Source organism: Triturus cristatus, chromosome 4_2, assembly GCF_964204655.1.
Source record: "Triturus cristatus chromosome 4_2, aTriCri1.1, whole genome shotgun sequence".
Taxonomy (NCBI): Eukaryota; Metazoa; Chordata; class Amphibia; order Caudata; family Salamandridae; genus Triturus; species Triturus cristatus.
In genome coordinates this window covers 715929503-715948656 of record NC_140586.1, presented here as the reverse complement: position 1 = coordinate 715948656, position 19154 = coordinate 715929503, and the positions used below count along the sequence as shown (strand labels likewise).

General features: G+C 44.2%; 1 protein-coding gene across 1 annotated transcript in view; it reads right to left on the bottom strand.

Annotated features, from left to right (window-relative positions):
- Positions 1 to 19154, bottom strand: part of MAGOH (mago homolog, exon junction complex subunit) — an 80176-nt gene that overhangs the window by 50877 nt on the left and 10145 nt on the right. The window lies entirely within an intron of this gene.

Here is a 19154-nt window from a genome sequence, read left to right as displayed (position 1 = left end):
GAGGTGGAGGGTCTTCAGCGCCAACTGTTTTGGGACGGGCGGCCGCGGATCGCTCTCGCCAAGTTGACGCTCCCTTGGTACGATGGGGGGGGGTGTCGCCCTCCCCGATATTAAAAGATACTATTGGGTGTCTCAATTGGCGGCGGTGAACCACGGGATATATGGTCCTGCCTTAAACCCGGCCTTCGAGATGGATAAATTACTGCTTACGGGCGGGGATTATAACAGGGCGCTGTATTCGGTGACCACGGATGCGCGGTTGACGGGACCCACGCGGGGTCGCGGTACGTGTGTGGCATGCGGCGAGTGCTGCGATGGGGTGGAGGGATCGCTTAACTCGGGCGACGCCGTTGTATGCCTCCGGGCGGCTGGGTTGTTTGTGGAAAACTAAAGGCTTTGAGAAATGGGATATGATTAGTATATGTAAGGTGGGTGATCTTTGGGCAAAGGGGTCTTTCAAAACGTTTGAAATGCTTAAAACCGAATACAAATTAAATGATAGAGAGTACTTCCGGTATGCACAAGTCTACCATGCGCTGTGTTCCGTCTTCCCGGACGCTGCTGCTATCCCCGAATATTCCCCGCTGGAGGATAGAGTGTTGGATGGCTATGTGCCTGACAGCACTATCTCTCTGATCTACAAAAAACGTATTAATGATCGCGCGGACTTGCTGATCCGTCTCCGGGAGGCATGGACGGGCGACGGCTTGGAACTGGACGATGAGGACTGGGTATCGGCGGTGGCCTCCCCGAAAGAGGTGGCGATCCCGGCACGCTTACCATTTGTACAGCTGAAGATCCTCCATAGAGTGTATGTCACGGGGCCCGGTTTGCTACGTATGGGTTACTCGAGGGATGAAATGTGTAAGCGTGGATGTGGCCTGTCGGGCACCTTTCTTCATATCCTATGGGAATGTTCGGACGTTGTGCGATTTTGGAATGGTATCCACGCCGTAATGGAGGAGGTCACGCATGTCGCTCTGTCGCCAGAGGCTAGGAGGTGTTTGTTGAATATCTGGGAACCGAATGACTATAATGTGGCACAGACGCAGTGGGTGACTCTGGGGTACATGGTGGCTAAGCGTAACATAGCACAGCTGTGGGGTTCCCCGAGGCCGCCCACGATCGCGGTATGGAAGGAGAATATGGACTGGTGTATGTTTAGGGAAAAGACGGTGTATGTGGCGAGAGGCAAGCCTGGGAAGTGGACGAAGTAATGGGGTCCATGGAATTCCTATCGTGGACATATCTGCACCCCGCCTCTGCCGTTAGAGGTCGATATTGCTTTGTCCCCCTAGCCACGCATTCTGCGGGATTGTGTGAAGTGTGTTCTATGTTTTGTCTTCCCGTTGCCCCCCGCTGCCACTTCCTGTCAAGAACTGCTTTGGATACTATACGTTGTCCCCCGCCCTGGGAAGCGCACGCTGCTATTTCGGACTCTCATTGCCTTGAGTGTGTTTTGCATTTAATAGAAAATGAAACTGTTTTTTCCGATTGCTCTTGGCTTATGGCCACGGCCGGTTGCATGTGCTCACGAACTGCCGGGAGCTTCGCTTCTGGTTCATTTGAATGTGTGGCGTTGCATTGCGGGCCCTCGGGCTATGTAGCGGCCAGCCTTGGTGGTTGTAGGCCCTTGTATGTATTTTATTGTGTAATAAAGGTTTCTAAAAAAAAAAAAAAAAAAAAAAATTGATATATCGACAGCTCAAGGAGTAGCTATGGGGGCCAGCTTCTCTCCAAGCTATGCATGCCTGCACATGGGGGCCTGGGAGGAGCTGGTCCTCAGAACAGAGTACAAAGAAACAATGGACTCCAATGTTATAGCATGGTATCGATATATAGATGATTTGTTTGTGGTATGGAGCGGTACTAGAGAAGCAGCTGTTGATTTTGTGGGTTTGATAAATACAAATGATTACAATCTCAATTTTACAGTTAATTTAAGTCAGACTAATGTCACGTTTTTGGACACTGAAGTTTATATCCTTAATGGGGCTATTGAAACCAAACAGTATAGAAAGGAAACAGCAGGCAATACTATTCTGCACGCTGCTAGTGCACACCCCCAACACCTCATCACGAGCATACCCTATGGTGAGATGCTTCGGATTCGCAGGGTCTGTAGTAACCAAATTGAATTGGAAGCGGCCCAAGCATCTAGCAAACTCAGATTCCTACAACGTGGCTACTCCATTAAAACTATTGAGGGGGCCATCAGTAGATCCCTAAACAAATCTAGACAGGAGCTACTCAATAAGTATGACACCACGATGGATAATCAGTCTACTAGTCAATCCAAATCTGAACATCAAAATGATTTCAGGATTATAACGGGGTACAGTAAACAACACTGACCTTTATCGCATATTCAATCGAAATTGGTCCATTCTTTTAAGTGACCCCATTTTAGGTCCAACTTTACCTCGTAAAGCGACTATAACTTTTAGTCGGGCATCCTCTTTGAAAGACCACATTGTCGACACTAATCCTGAGGTGATGGAAAAAACCAGTTGGCTCCAATCTAATGGGGGTTTCTTTAGATGCAAAACGTGCAAAGCTTGCACACATGGGGTCAACACTAAATTTTTTAAAGATGGTTTTAGTGACAGAAAATACAATATTGAGAAGGTTTTAACTTGTAAAACTGAATACGCTATATATGTGCTCCAATGTACGTGTGCACTCAGGTATGTAGGGAGCACCAAGCTGGAGGTACATAAACGTATCCTTCAGCACCTGAGGGCCATTACGAACCAGGACAACACCTACCCGGTGGCGCGACACTTCAAAGATGTACATCGTAGTAATAACAAAGATTTAACTTTTTTTGTTATTGACTCAGTGCCACAAAGTAGACGTGGTGGGAATCGAGAAGCTAAGCTAAGACAGATGGAAACTAGATACATACTTCAGCTAAACTCTAAATCCCCGATTGGTCTTAATGTTAGAGGATTTGCACACCATTTTACATTAAAACCTTCCTATGTATCTATATATTCATATATTCACATATCTATATGAGCTAAAAGAGGGCAATAAATAGTATCAATGCAATTCAAGTCTGGCTACATGATTGGTATCTAATGTACCCATTAGTGGTTATTACTAAGAGGTTTTTTAATGTGGGATATTATTTTTACCTTTTTGTAATCTATTTATTGTTTTAATGTAGTAGATAGTCACCAATCTTGAAGATTTTTTTAGCCAGTGCTTAAAATGTTCCAACAGATTGTATACCGCACTATTATCACATATATTTGTGCGGTTGGTATGGGTAACTATACTGAACTACTATTTCCAACACACTGTACTCTCTTTTTAAATTACTGTAGCCCCAACAAATGAGTTTCATCAAGCACCCTTACCTTTTGGAGGTCTATTATTCTTTGAACTTGGGTGAACACCGATTTGGGTATACCGATTTTCAAAACCCCTGGATGATAGATTTTTCCATCATTGTTTGTATTACCTGATATTGTTCCAATATATTTTATTCTATGTTATAGACTGGAAAGTTGGGTCTAAGGTCGCAAAATAAGGTATCTACAGCTGGGATCAGCTGTGGTTATCGTTCCCTACTTGCACTTTCATTGCACTGAGTTTTTAACCATATCGTCAATGTTTATAAATGTATTTTTTATATATTTTATAGGTTGTCATATATAACAGTTTTTAATGCATTATGATTGAGTGTTAAATTATTGAATATAATGTTAATTTATTGCCATTTGTTTGCACTCAGCATACTTCCTCATACTAGCGCACTATTGCAGGGATCTGCAATTTGATGGGTTCTAGGATCAAGATACATGGAGGTTTTTTGGAGTACTATTGGGGATTTATCCCGTTATTTGACTACATACTACTCCAAAAAGATAGGCATTCTTGTGGGTATTTTACCAATCAGTTTATACCTTTATATATGGCAAGATTACAATGTATACAACGCAAACTTTTGTTTAGTATATATTTGCACATCAAGCACAAGTCTGTTTTCCCTTTGCATGTTTTAACCACATCACGTGCTAAGTAAGGTTCTTCCTATTTAAGGAAGTGATGTATTTTCACTTGTCATGTGATCAAGGCTCAGGGAGAGCCGAAACGTTATGACGACATCGATGCAGTTGAGCGAACAAAACTCTTTGCACTAAAGAAGGTGGTCCGTGTTTTTGAGCGGAGGCTACGAGGAGACAGCCCTGCCAGGGATACAACTGAACTGATATATATATTACCTACTGGCGGTCGCCAGTAGGTAGTTATAGTTAGGACCACGTTTCCATAGGAAATCCGCAACATTCTATTTTGAATAACTTTGGCGCCGGTCGACGAATCCTCGCGAATTTTTCAAAATAGGTGGGGCGCTACGCTCCGCTCCTACCCTGAAAGTCTCGGGGGGATTCGTCAAGCGGGGGCTGAGATAAAAGGGGGGTCCCAAAACGCGTTTTTCCCATGCATTTTTCCAAAGGACCTTTAGACACAGCTACAGCCCGAACGGCTGAACAGAATTACTTGAAATTTGGCATAGAGGTAGTCCTCAGGTCAAGGAAGTGCCTTTTGTAGGTTTGGTGTAAATCTGTTCAGTAGATTCTGAGAAAATAGCCTTTAAATCAATATATATATCTGAGCCAGCTTACGGTGCGCTTACCGTACGCGTGCGGTGGCGTGCGCGATTTTGATAGGCTCTTAGATCTTAGTAAACATTCGAATTGGTCGAAACCAGGAAGCGACAGCCGCCATTTTCTCTCTCGCTCTCTGAGTTGGGCAGCAAAAACGAAGCCAAAAAATGGCTAAAGAGGCAGTTTCGTCACATCCTAACCACCCAGCATTGATATAGGGGCCCCCAAACAACCCACAAGCCGGTAATTCGCCGATTACGCTTACCGTACGCGTACGCTAAAAATTAAAAAAATAAATAATAATCCACATTTTCCCCACTCCGTGTGCAAATGGTGCCCGAAGGGCACCATTTGTGCATGGCTTATTACAGATATAAAATTAACAAAGAATACATTTCAAAAAGATGCGCATAATATGTCCCCCATGTGCGCACGGTGCGCGAAGCGCATCGTGCGTACATGGCCCATCCCGCATAATGTGGGCACGCGGTGCGCGCAGCGCACCGCGTGACCACCGTGCGTGCACGGCACTAACTGCGTAAAGTGGGCGCGCGGTGCGCGAAGCGCACTGTGCGCGCACGGAACGAACTGCGTTAACTGGGCGCGCAACGCCACGAATGGCGTAAAGTAACTTAGCATTTAAAAAAACCGTACAAATTCACTGAAAGAACCATAGGTTTCACACACGTTATAGTTAGGAATTAGCATTTAAAAAACCTTGCAAATTCACTGAAAAAACCAGAGGTTTCACACATGTTATAGTTAGCTGTACATTTCACTCGTAAAAAACCAATGAAATTGCCCCGTTATAGTTCGTGCAGGCAACTATAACTCACGCGACCGCAATCTTCTGCTGATGACATATGTGTCTTTATGAAAAAAAAATATTTGTAATATATGTATAGCTAAAATTTAATGGAAGAAGACATGGGCAAATAAGTGTCTAAATACAGTATTAGCATCAGCAGAGGATTGCGGTCGCGTGAGTTATAGTTGCCTGCACTAACTATAACGGGGCAATTTCATTGGTTTTTTACGAGTGAAATGTACAGCTAACTATAACGTGTGAAACCTATGGTATTTTCAGTGAATTTGCAAGGTTTTTTAAATGCTAATTCCTAACTATAACGTGTGTGAAACCTATGGTTTTTTCAGTGAATATATATATATGTATGTATATATCTCTCTCTCTCTGTAGATATAGTTAGGACCTATTTTCCATAGGAAATCCGCAACATTCTATTTGGAATAAAGTTGGCGCCGATTGACGAATATTCGCGAAATTTTCCAAACTTTTGGCTAGCTCCGGACTGCTCCTATCCTGAAAATTTCACGTGATTCGTCAAGCGGGGGCCGAGAAAAAAAGGGGAGTTCCAAAACTCGTTTTCCCCATGCATTTTCACATAGGACCCGTTGACGCAGCTACAGCCCGTACTGCTGAACGGAATTACACCAAATTTGGCAAAGAGGTAGTCCTCAGTTCAGACTCGTGCCTTTTACTTAAATGGTGTAAATCCGTTCAGTAGTTCCTGAGAAAATTAGAGTTAAAAAGATAGATATATCTATGGCCTCGGAGAATCCGTACACCCTCCCCGCACCGAGTGCGCACCGTGCCATGCACGAGCTGTATTCTAATTGGCTGTCAACACTCCAGATCAGGAAGTGTTGGCAGCCATCTTGTGCCTCGGTAGAACCGAGGCACAAGAAACCTAAAAAACAAACACAAAAAACGCGACAAGGAGGCAGGGTAGAAACACCCTGACCCCCTAGGCCTGCTCAGGGGGTCCCACAAGGACCCCCAGGGCCAAAAAAGAACAACAAAAAAAAAAAAAAAAAAATAGGAGAGATTCGTGCACCCAGCGCGAATTTCGGCCGAAAAAAAAAAAAGTGCGGGCTCCCGCGCTGAATATTCTAATTTGCCCCCGGGGCCAAACCCCAGGGGCAGAATTTAAAAAAAAAAAAAAAAAGTGGTGGGGGGGGGGGGGGGGGGGTATCCCAATCCCCAGCAGGTAAGTGGGGTTATGGTTACTTTTTCTAGGTCTGTGTTGGATCCTAGATCCAGCACTAGTGTATCACCTGTAAGCAGTTAAGAAACTGCATTTAAGATACACAGGCGATTATTAAGGAATATTTATAAGTTTGCAAAATCGATACTTTGAAGAAATTTCATAGAAAAACAGTCAATGGTTCCCTATGGAAGAAAATTCAAGTTACGGGTAAAGTATGTTCTCATTACTTTTGTAATCCAGGGCTGGGCTCCTAGGCTCAGGGCTGGGACCTCTATCCAAAACAGGTAAGTAATTACGTTTTCACAGTTGGTACGATTTTTCAAGAATATTTGTAGTTTGCAAAAATCAACACTTAGAAGAAGAAATTTCACAGAAAAGCAGTCAATGATTTCCTATGGAAGAAAATTGGGTTAGTGGTAAGTACGGTTGTACTTTTCAGGGTCAGTGCTGGGCACCAAGATCCAGCACTGGGATCTCTCCTAATAGCAGGTGAGTATTTCCGTTACTCGGTTGATTTTAGGTGAATATTTTAAGTTTTAGAAACTCCACACTTAGAAGAAATTTCAGAAGAAACCGGTCAATGTTACCCTATGGAAGAAAAATAAGTTATCTGCTTTTGGGTAAGTACTCGACTGGCAGAGTTAAGGTTCTGGGCAGACTCAGGAGTCTCCCAGGGTCAGGTTGGTACAGTTGTTACACCCTCAGCGGCACTGGGACGGCCGTGTGTAGAGTGAGTTAGGCCCAATGTTATCCTATGGGAGGCAGGGGGGCCTTGGTTGGTGGCTGCTGACTAGCAGGCCACACGGCTGTGGGAGCTGGGCTCCTGGTCACTTGCTCAGGGCAAATGGGGAAGTAGGTAGGAGTAGAAGTTGCACTGCCAGGGCCACTCGGGCGGCTGGGTCCAGGGTGCTTTTGAGCCTTCGGGCGCTCAATGGATTTCAATGGGAAAGCTCAAGGACGAACAACGGCTGCAAGCTCGGGGACAAAGATTCTGCCACCATCACTTCGAAAGGTAAGTTGGGTAGTTGGAGGATACGTAGTTACCCAGGAGTCGGGCACAGGGGGCCGCAGGGCGCCTTTTGATGTCGGGAAATCTTACCCTCTGTTGGGGGGGGGGGTCCCTGGTTCTGAGGCTGCAGGCATCGTCAGGAGCGTCAAGGTAGGTCCTTGGGTGCCGGATTCGGGGTCACAGTCGCCGGGGGGACGTCCTCTGGGTCTTTGTCCACTCCGGCACAGGCCAGGTGCAGAGTGTGCAGGGTTCGCGGTTCCAGGCTGATGCCAGGGGTTAGAAACTTGCTTTGAGCAGAGCCACTGCTCATGGGAGTCCCAGATGCTCAGAGTCACAAGGTAGCCAGGTCCTCCGGGGTTTGTGAGGTTGCTGGCCACAGGAGGTGCCAGGATTCAGCAGGAGCAGGTTTGAGGGTCGACAGATCGGTAGGGCTGGGGCCAAAGCAGTTGGTGTCTTCCTCTTCATAGCAGCTGCACGGCAGGTCTTCTTTCTTCTTGTTCTTTGCTTTTTCGGAATCTGGAATCTAAGAAAGGAAGGTTCAGGGTGCCCCTAAATACTAGATTATGGGGCGTTACAGGTAGATAAAGGGCAGGGATCGATGGGTCCCTGCCCTGGGGTTGGTACACCCCCTATCCTGCCACTCTCCTGTGGGAGGGGGGCAGTAGCCTAGTCCCGATTGGGCAGGGCTTCCCATCTTCAAGATAGCGAGAGCCCGGAGATGTGATTCACCTTGCCTCCCCCACCTGAGGGGTGGGGTTGGCAGAGGCTGGCACATCCCCTGTCCTTACTTGGGGTTTCCGGTCAGTCTTCCCACCAGAGTGGGGGTCAGAACCGGTGGGGGCCAGTTGCTGAATATAGCAAGTGGCCTGGAGAAGCTCTCGAAGGTCGCATGCCTTTGAAACTTCCCCCTTGCCCATCCTGGGGGAGGAGACCTAGCCCCTCGCCCAGTATGTGCATTGTTGCAGGCCCAGGAGAGAGGAGGTTCTCCACCCAGGGGTCCAGCAACATATCTGCTGTGTAGCAGCCTAGGCAGCCCTTCAGACAAGACGTGGATTGTAGGTTAGGTTTCAGGAGGCAGCTCTAAGATGCCCTCTGTAGTGCTTTGTACATTAAATCCCACACTGGCATCAGTGTGGGTTTAATGTGCTGAGAAGTTTGATACCAAACTTCTCAGTCTCCAGTGTTGCCATCATGGTGCTGTGGAGTTCGTGTTTGACAAGCTCTCAGCACCATATACTCTTAATTGGCAGCACTGCACTTACAGCGCCCAGGAATGGACCTGGGTACTGTAGGGGCACAGGGCTCATGCTCCTGTGCCCACACCACTGGCATAGGGCACCCAGCTAGAGGGGTATCTGATGTATGCCAGGGCAGTGTAGGTTGCGGGCATCGCACACAGGGATGTGTGCCATGTCGACTCTGTTTTGTCTTGTACCCAGACACTCAGCCTGCAAGGGCAGTGTGTTTGTGTTAGGGTACAGGGCCTCTAAGGGTGGCACAATAAGTGCTGCAGCCCTAAGAGGCCTTCCCTGGTCACAAGGCCCTGGGTACCTAGGGTATCATTTACCAGGGGCAGACATGTGGCCAGGGTGTGCCGTTTTAGGGAAGGAACATAGGCCCTGGGCACCTGATTGGCAGGAGTCCAAGGCACACTCAGTCAAAGTACATTCAGCAATTCAGCAAAAAGTGGGGGCATACCATGCAAGAAAGATGGCACTTTCTCACAGAATGTACCTGCATACAGTGTACACAAGTGTGCGCACACACATATATATACACACATGAACAAAGTGTATGTTTGCGCAAATACAAATTTTAAAAAGGCTACTTAATGTTCAGTTATGCATTACATGCCATAGTATATACTTAACATATGTAAATGAGTGTCTGCATAGGGGTTTATTCTTCCTTGTGTGATGATCTATATATGTTATGTTAATTGTAGCTTATATAGCGCATAATCACCTGCAGGTAGCCACAAAAGTCCCAGGAACATGCAGGCCAGTAAATTATACTGTAGCCAGGGCTTCAATAAAAACATAAGTCTTAAGACTTTTCCTAAAGGAGAGGAGGGCAGAGTCCTTCCTAAGGTTCTCCGGTAATTCATTCCAGATTCGGGGAATTAAAATCGAGAATACTCGGCCACCTTTCGATGCCAATTTGACTCTTGGAAGGGCCAAAAAGCCTGCCGTGGATGATCACAATGTGCGTTCCGGAACATAATTCAACAGACGCTTCTTAATATACTCTAGGTCGCCGGCGTGAGGAGTGTCGCTGTTGGGATTGACAGGAAAACAGACGTTGACTACATGAGTGTTTGGAGCAAGCGACCACAGTGAACACTCCTAGAGAGAAATTACCTACGCCGGAGGACCGTGTGGGTCGGAATTACCACTGCACGATAATAAATACTAATAGGAGCCGATGGAGCCTTCAAAAAGTCGCATGTAAAATACACGAAGGCGACGAAACACGTGTTGGCACTGGCATTGGCTTTCCGACTTGTCACAGTTACTAATATTAAAGAAGGATCAACAAAAGAACTAAAGACCAAAGATTTGCATCATTATTTGCGTGGATAATGTATATTGAAAAATATTACTGCACTACTGCCACAGTTTTAAAAGTGTTGAGTGCCAGGGGATATGTACAATTCGTTCCTTAATATAGCCCGGGTTTTGGCCAAAAATGTCTTTATGAGCGATACAGAGGCCCTTAAACTTGGCTCTCTGTTTAACAGGGAGCCAATGTAACCTGTGCAGCAAAGGGGTGGCATGAGCCCATCTAGGCAGCCTAAAAATCAGCCTGGCTGCATCGTTCATGATCCCCAGCATCTTGCTGATTAATTTCTCAAGGATGCCAATGTACAAAGTATTGCCATAGTCCAATCTGGACACGATCGTAGCAGATACGATCATTTTTAGAGTGGTAGGTGAAAGCAGGAGGGCCAACTTCCGCAACTGTCATATTAGACCCAGGCAGGTGCCAACCACAGAGGACACTTGATTGGCTAAGGTGAGGTTGGCAACTATCTTAATGCCCAGACTTTTAAACGACATGCCAAGCAATGCCAAGCTCCCGCGGCCAGAAAAGGTAGTTCCAGGGGCTCCCCTTAGAGGAGATTACAAGGATCTCAGTCTTGTACGGGTTAACCTTTAGTGAATTGGCTGTAATCCAATAAACCGTGTATCTGAGGATGTTCTGGGCGCTAGACTGAGCTTGCAGGGAGTTATTAATTTGCAGAATAACTTGGGTGTCATCTGCATAATTAAATACTTGACAGTCCATAGCGGCTAGTGCCCGCACTAGTGGTTGCAGATACAGGTTAAAGAGAAGAGGAGACAGAGCTGAGCCCTGAGGGACTCCACAGGTAAGGTCACCCCTTTTTGATATTTGGTCGATCAATTGGATCCTTTGGGACCTTCCTGACAGAAAGGACTTGATCCATTGATGAGCCAGCTCGCCGATGCCCAAATTAGCAATTCTCAGCAAGAGTTGTGCATGGTTGACCGTGTCGAACACTGCCGACAGATCTAACAAAATCAGCGCACTCGTGTCTTTATTATCAGCTCTAATTCGGAACTCATTGAGCACGGCCACCATCACAAGTTCAGTGCTGTGATGGGCTCTGATGCCAGCCTGCCTCCCATGGAGTAGATTATGTTCCTCAATAAAAGATGACAATATTGTGAGGACATGTTGCTCCATAATCTTTGCCAGGAAGGGAAGCTAGGAGATGGACCTATAGTTTTTAAGGTTGGCCACATCCGCCCCTGGCTTTTTTAATAGAGGGGTGACTCTGGCTTCCTTCATACTAATGGGCATGGGCCAGTCTCCAAGGAGTGGTTGAGTAACGAAAGAATAATACTTTCTAGCCCGGGAAGGGCCATACGAAAAATCCTTGGTGGACAGGGGTCGGTGGGGGAGCCTGATTGGACCCTATTCATCAGACCGGATACACGGGCTAAGTTTAGGTTAGGAAATGTGGGGAGCCTAACATCTGGGTTACCGGGAGTTGGAGTCTGGTCCGGATCCACCCAATACCATGGGCTATTGTCTATTTCAATGAGAATGTCCCAGACTTTCTGGAGGAAGAGGTCCTGAAATTTATTGAAGTCCGTTGCCTCAGCTGCCAATTTTTTTTCTGACTTCTGGCTAAGCTCCTTGAGAAATCTAAAAGTTTCCTTCTGTTTATTGGAGGCCTCCGCTATTCTGGCCTCATAGTATTCACCCTTCCTGGCTATTATGGCCTTTTTATATAGAGTTAGCAGAGCTTTATAGTGTGCAAGTGCATCTGGATTGTCAGATTATGTAATTATAGGGAAAAAATCTTTATATAAGTTTATAACAATCTTTGAAATTGAAAGAAAAATAAACACAAACTATCAAATTGTTCAAGTGTATGGAAATGTATGTATATTTATGCAATACATGACTGTGCCAAACTGGACATGTAACTGTTGTGTGCAAATGCATGTCTGCATAAATGTGGGTTTAGGCTTTTGTATAGGATTGTACCTCTGTGTGTATGAATGAAAAAAGTACACACACAGTGTGTGAATCTATATATAACAAATGTATGTTTATGATTACATATAAAAATGTCACAGTACGTAGACTAGTATATGGGTTTATGCTTCTTTGTACGATAATGCATGTATGTAAATATCATTACAGGGAAGTTACCTCTAGGAGTACAACCTGCCTTGCTATACGCAGGTTGGTTTAATTGCCCGAACCACCAAAGCTTTGCGACTTAGCTATCCCTTGGAAATTTTATGGCTAATCTAAACCTGGCGACAACTTTTACTACATCATTCTTAATATCATGTGGTCCACAGTGCACACAACTACACTATTACTGTAGGCACAAGCACTTTATCTAGCATTAGCACCTGCTCCTATCTAGAATTTCTTTTTAACACTTCAGGCTCACGGTCTCAGCATACAGCACAATGCAGAGTAAAGTTCTCAAGATCCATCGGGTCACTGCTCAGTTTGCCATCATCAAAGGGAGGAAGGCCCCCGAAACCCTTACTGCAAATATATCTATTGCAGTGCATTCCAACTGCAACCTATGGTGTGGGCGTATGGGAACTAGGTGCTCTTACAAATCTAAAGAGGGAGGAAAATCGCTTCTTGTGAAGGTTAGCATCAGGCCCAGCATCTTCCTCCCATTTAATTTGCACCGAGTCGCCCGGCCACCCTGTGGCTCTCCATTTGGAGTGCAGAAGGTGCCACACTAACAGAGTATAGTCAAGGATTGTCTGGCCTGCGACAAGGGCCTTCCCATTCCCTGGTTGGCCCATGTCAAAAAATCCTTGGGCAGTGTGGCCCAAATAGATACGTTTTTTGTAAGAGAGCCAGACAGTTGCTTATGGGAAGCAAGCGAAGCATCTATTATCAGAGAAAGCTGAAACAGACATTACGGGTCGAGAGCAAGAAAAGGAGTGTTTTAGATTTTCTGCATTTTAACTTGGAGAAGCTTAGTTTAGATTACTTATGGAGCACGAAAAGAAGCTGGGCATGGTCACTATTGTTTAGCTTTAGAGCTGGTATCGTAAAATGGCTGATATGCTTCCCAAGTGGGTATCAGCAGGAACTCAATCGGAGGACATTCCCATGCAATAACTATTCTATTACAGCCGGGTCTGGTGGCTTAGTGGACTAATGCATCCACTGCAGGGGCCTGTGTTTGACCTCATGGTCACAGGTTCAAGGGTCTGGTGGCTTAGTGGACTAATGCATCCACTGCAGGGGCCTGTGTTTGACCTCATGGTCACAGGTTCAAATCCCGGAGGGTCCACTCAGCCTTTCCTCCATTTGAGCTCAATAAAATGAGTACCATTGAGTTGGGTAACAATAAAACATCTGTTATTCAGCGCCTTGAGACCCATGGGTGATAAGTGTGCTTTACAAATACAAGTTATGTTATTTTAAGAAAAACATGCTGCATTTTCTTTTTTTCTGTGGTTGTTATGTTATATACTCGAGAATGTCTTATACCATTTATGAGAGCCAGAAAGATACTATCCTGAACGCAGGCATTTCGCTTCTTACGCACCCTGTCTGATGACATGCTGTTGCATAATAATTTCTTCATGCTGCTGTATCTTCTAGGAAAACAAAGGTTAGATTATTGAGCGCTCTCTTTCCTATTTTAATGTTTTAAACATGTAATAACTTCTGATGTTCCCTTTATGTATATTTATCAAATGTTATCGTGTGCTTTTATGGGTATTTCATAACCGAATAAATATGTATTGATTGAGCGCAACACTATTTTAAAAATATAACAAAAGGTATCTTCATGCACAACATATATGTGTATGCCTGAAAATTTGAAGATTACAAAATGTATGTACATATGGGTACTTATAGGGGTTTCTTTCTGTCTTGCATAGAGATATTCCCAAGTGTAATGCGTGTGTATAGGTATCAAAATAGTCATTTGCGTGGGCACATCTGTATAAATGTAAATATACATTTTTTGACATTTACAAAAAATCCACCTCTGTATGTCTATCCACTGACTCATCCTAAACCTTTTTGACTACTGTGGACTCTCTGACATCCGTCCAAACTTTTCCCTCTTCCCATCCAATTTATCCAACGAACAGCACATGTCCACCACTCCTAATAACATATTCCCTTTATTAAACCACCTCAATTAATCTATCCCTATTTAAAACACTAGAGTAAATGCATGTGATCGCAAACGCGCAGACTTAAAACTTACCACAGCTAATCTGAATACTGAAAAGGAAGCAACTATTACTACTATCTATTTACATCTAAACATGGGTTCTAGTGTGCTACTCGCTGCAATGTGCTTCAATGCCTAGTCAGGGATAGTAAGCGCCATATAAATACAATCTACAATTTAACAACATCCACTGGAAATTAGAAATGTGTCAGAATAAAACAACTGATCAAATTCCGCAAATGGCAAATTGTAATTTATTTTCCTTATTCTTAATAGGCTTTCACTTAGCCACCGTCTTCCACGATACGAAAATAAATCTACTTGTGAAAACCAATAGAAAAGTGGAAAGGAACTACAAAGGAGCTGAAAGCAGAGTAGTTGTCAGAGCACAGGCGTTCGTTCCTCAGATAATGTGCTGCCAGCACAGCCTATCAAACAAGTTAATTAACTCCAGTATTACTTCCTCACAAGAGGTGTGTGGCAACTTAGCTTCTTTTTAATATTAAAATCCAAAGAAATTGTCTGGAAATTTCGGTAGGAAAAATGCTACGCCGACAGGTTAAAGTACACAAAAATATATTATTGCATCAACGTTGAAGTTAGATAATGCTCAGTTACATCAGACTCAACATGTAACATTAAATGCTATGCATGACTCTGGATCTCCAGGTGATGTATGCAGGGCAACATGAATAAAGAGTTAAATTCTGTGAGCCCTAATGCTTTTATTCAAATGTTTAATTGATCCCTCAAATTGCATTCCTTGAGTGAAAGACGACACTAGTTAAACTACTTTAAAAAAAACTGTCCCTACACCTAACTGTCTTAAGTAACTAATGCCCCATACTATTTCTTCCTTTTTTAAGGTAAACATTCTTTGAGTAGTTGGTGTGTGCCAAACTATCTAGTTTTGTTAAATCCAACAGCATTTTATTTTAGGACTCAACAAGCTAGTTTTCTTCCATGCACAGAGTTAGTAGTAGTTTCCATCTTAGATAAGTTGTGCTTAATTGTAGATAAAGGAGAAATAAGTGCCCTCGCCTTGCTCGATTTCTCAGCGATCATCGATACCATCGACCATTCATTTTGATCTTAAGCCTAGCTGGCAATAGCATAAAGGGCACTTCTTTGAAATGGATTACATCCTTACTCGCTGACGCATGTATGTGGTAACTACAACATATTCTGTGCAGAACCTAGGAGCCTTTGTTGTGGTGTTCTGCCTGCAGTGTTCCATTTTGTCAACCCTCTTTAACATATACATGCTTTATTTAACTAAAAGTCTTCGGAAAGCTGGAGCCCTTTTTATATGTAGCCGGATGAGACACAACTGAATTGCCCAGCCCTTGCTAGTTCAATCCATTATAGACTAACTTTCACATAACAAATGTTTTCATCTAGTAGAAATTTAGTTATGGCTATGCCATTTGTCCTTTCTCTCCGAAAAATAAATTCATAAATCAACTGACTGCATACGGGGCAAAATACTGCACCTGACTAAACACTCGCAGTTCAAACAGGTCTCACATCAGCTTTACTGGCGGTCAGTAGAAAACAGTCAAGCTTAAACCTATGGCTACCATTCCCAAAATAGTTCACTGGGGCGCTCCATATTTTTTTATCAAGTAACTGATCTTTTTATTCCCATTACACCACCCTATGATTGAAGAACACCTTTTGTCAATAACAGTGATACTCCAAGTACGGCCCAGAGGCCACACGTGCTCCCCCCGCTGAACGATCGCACTGGGCTGCATTTTACTTGAAAGAGAAACCCAACATTCAGCAATATACTAAATAAGCGGGGAAGCTTTTATTTACAAGCTAAATGAAGTAAAAGAAAATAAGCAAATAAGGTATGCTGCAGCACATAACTTTATAAACATTCACATTAAGATATCTTGCATCAAATGTATAAAAATTACAAATTATCTTCAAAATGCAAAAAAAGTATTTCATTAACATGCAGAAGTGTTTCACCTTAGTACATCAGGTTATATCAGTGCATTGAGGAGTATTTTTAAGTGATAGTTTTCAGAAATGAACAAAACAAGCATTTACAATGCAATGGTCTCAGCATTGTTAAAGTTAGAGCTATTGGCATTGCTCATGACAGTTTTTGTTTTTAAAACATTTAAAGAAACTGCATTGTTATTTACAATGTCAATAGCTTAATCACTCTCAAATGCGAGACCTATTGCATTTGCACCCACAGAGCCACCCACACACACAGCCACCCACACACACAGTTACCCACACACAGAGCCACATACAAAAAAAGCCACCCACACAGAGCCACACACACAGAGCCTCCCACACAAACAGCCACACACACAAACAGCCACACACACACACAAACAGCCACACACACACACAAACAGCCACACACACACACAAACAGCCACACACACACACAAACAGCCACACACACAAACAGCCACACACACACACACACACACACACACACAGAGAGCCACAGACATAGATCTAGACACATACACATTGATCTTGGGAGCCAAAGCAGAAGTGGCACCCACTTCACCTCCTGTTCAAATGTTAAGTCAAATGAAGTATTGGGGCTGCAATAGTTTCAAATACAGAAAACAATTCTTGTAGTAATATATTTATCGCTAAAATCTGTTCTGAGCAGTCAAAATGTACCCGTTCTGGTAGGAACAGTGAAAAAATTCTTCAAGTATTAGATCATTCTCACTGAGTTGCATACCTGCCAACTCACACGGTGTCACTGTGTTATATACGATATCGGCTACCATCACACGGTCTCCCGGTGAGCCTCCAATATCACAGGGTGGCAGGGAAAACGTGCTGAAAACCAATGTAAATTGCAGTTTTCCAGCTCGTTTTCCAAGGCTTTGAACTGCGACTTCCATTAAGGGGTGTGAAAACTCCCGAGGACATAGGCACCAGCCTCAACAATCTTTTTATTTTTTGGAAGGAGGGAGCAGCTCAGTACAACGTTTTCAGATGCGCTACTGTAAAATAACGAGAAAAGTAAATAAAATGTTTGAGGTAAAAAGTGAAAGACTATACAGTGATACAGCAGGCAGAGAGCTTCACGTTTCCTTCACGTTTCCTTACACATTAGAAGTATTTTCTTGTGATCCTTTTGGCTAATGCTCTTAGCAGCTGTTACACAATCTTTAGATAAAGATCAGATCTCTTGCAACCTCACCCGCCCCATTTGTAGTTTTAGGATAGGGGAATCTATAACACTGGTATTACTCGTGAGCTCTAGGAGGACCTATTGGAAACATGCTACAGTGGAGAACTTAATTAGGCAGAAGGGTTGACTTAATTAATCGCCAAGAATACGGAAATTATGCTGTATATTCTGCACACAAAAGCAAGTTATTCAACACAATCTGTGGCATTAGCATCCAGTTATTCTGACATTTAACCCGCATTGTTATAAAAAAGATCCCGATGCACAAAAGTACACAGATGTCTCAATCTGTGGCATTAGCATCCAGTTATTCTGACATTTAACATGCATTGTTATAAAAAAGATCCCGATGCACAAAAGTACACAGATGTCTCAAGAAAGAACACAATACAAATTCAGCTTTTAAAATTCTAATTTCATACACCAATAAGTAATGATTTAACATAGTAAAGAAGCAGAGGAAAGAAATGTTCAGTACACACCTTAGCACACATCTAACAGCAACACGATGTTCACAACCGTATGCAAACAAAAAGTAATAACACTTCACCTCCATCCGCTTTCCACCGTCCACGGAGAACTCCACCTGTGTGACCTGGAAGTGCCCTGTGGGACCTGGAAGTGCCCAACAAACTCCCAAATGAAGCTGTGCAATGCATAGGTGCCGTCCCCGCATTCCCCAGCACTGCCATCGGATGCTTCCCTCTTGCCCGGACTGCGCTAAAATTATTTGAGTCCCGGGTCGTTTCCTTTCGTAGTTGGTGTTCAGTCATATTGTCGAATACAGTCTCGTCAGCCAGCTTTATTAAAGCATTGCTGGAAAGTCCCCCTGCCGATCGTCTGCCTCTGGAGAGGTAGTCGTGTGCCAAGAGTGAAACGCTCAGTGCTGGAGTCTTACCATGTAACAGGATTTCTTTCAAGTGTCTTTTTAGGGAGCCATTTCAAACGTCCTCCAACCTTTTTGCAGGCGGTGCGCGCCTCTTTTTCCGATGATCGGAGTGTTGGGCTTGTGAATAAGCCGCAACAGGTGTACGTGCTTGTGACCGCCATCTTGGAAAGTGCAGGTCACTGCTTTGGTGTGTCGGCAGTTACCCGAAGACTGTGGACTGTAACTTTACCACGGGTGTGGCTTAATGAGACATAGGCTCACTGCGCTCTCGGCAGGGGCGTGACACGCGCTAGGTCGTGTGCACTCCGTGAAGTCCTGTGTAGGATTGCGGTGATATAAGGACGTGTACTATCTTGGGTGCCTTCAAGCATGATATGTTATTCTTTAAGGCGTGTACTGCAACGAACTGATATGTTGCACGTCCCATCATTGCTATGGGACTGTCCCTCTGTAGCTAGGCTGACATACACTATGTTCCGTATGGTAGTCTCTAGTCGTTGTCTATATAGTTCTCGGGGCGCGACGAACGCCGTGACGCGCACGAACGCCAGAGCGCGCACTGACGTGAGAACGCGCACTGAGGGCAGCTCTGAGGTTTAACTGCTTACGTTACTATAAATGGAGCGGCGCGTTGGGTGAGCTGGCGAGCTCACTGTGATGCGGATGGACAGGGGTGTATGATCTACGCATAAAAGCTGTAATTTCAGTAAAAAAACACTCAGACGTGTATTTCTGTCTTTG